Below are 840 nucleotides of genomic sequence, written 5' to 3' on the forward strand. Positions count from 1 at the left end.
AACGGCCATTATACTAGCAAAATAAAGGTGCATATTTTTTGACAGTGGAATTACCACTTCTTGGAACTTGTCCTAAGGAATTAACCAGTCAAGTTGGCTGCGATCTATGTAAAAATATGGTTTTTGCAGCATTGGTTATAGTTTTAAAATTTTAAATGATTGAATTATGCTTTATTCAGAATAGATTATAGATCATCACTTTTATGGAATACCGTGCAGCCACAAGTGGGATGAAATAGATGGTGGCGATGATGATAATAAATGGCTGATATTTATTGAATACTTACTATATGTCATCAGGTAATGTCTGAAGTCCTTTACATGTATTTACTCATTTAATCTCTTCAAGGTTCCAACAGTATAGTACTATCATACAGATGAGGAAATTCAGGTATTGAGAAGTTAGGTGACTTGTCCAAGGTCACAAAGTTCGTAATGGACAGAGCCTTGGAATGTGAACTGAGGCCGTNAACGGCCATTATACTAGCAAAATAAAGGTGCATATTTTTTGACAGTGGAATTACCACTTCTAGGAACTTGTCCTAAGGAATTAACCAGTCAAGTTGGCTGTGATCTATATAAAAAATATGTTTTTTTGCAGCATTGGTTATAGTTTTATAATTTTAAATGATTGAATTATGCTTTCTTCAGAATAGATTATAGATCATCACTTTTATGGAATACTGTGCAGCCACGAGTGGGATGAAATAGATGGTGGCGATGATGATAATAAATGGCTGATATTTATTGAATACTTACTGTATGTCATCAGATAATGTCTGAAGTCCTTTACATGTATTCACTCATTTAATCCCTTCAAGGTTCCAACAGTATAGTACT

The sequence above is a fragment of the Galeopterus variegatus genome, unplaced genomic scaffold, assembly GCF_000696425.1.
Source record: "Galeopterus variegatus unplaced genomic scaffold, G_variegatus-3.0.2 Scaffold12618, whole genome shotgun sequence".
Classification (NCBI taxonomy): domain Eukaryota; kingdom Metazoa; phylum Chordata; class Mammalia; order Dermoptera; family Cynocephalidae; genus Galeopterus; species Galeopterus variegatus.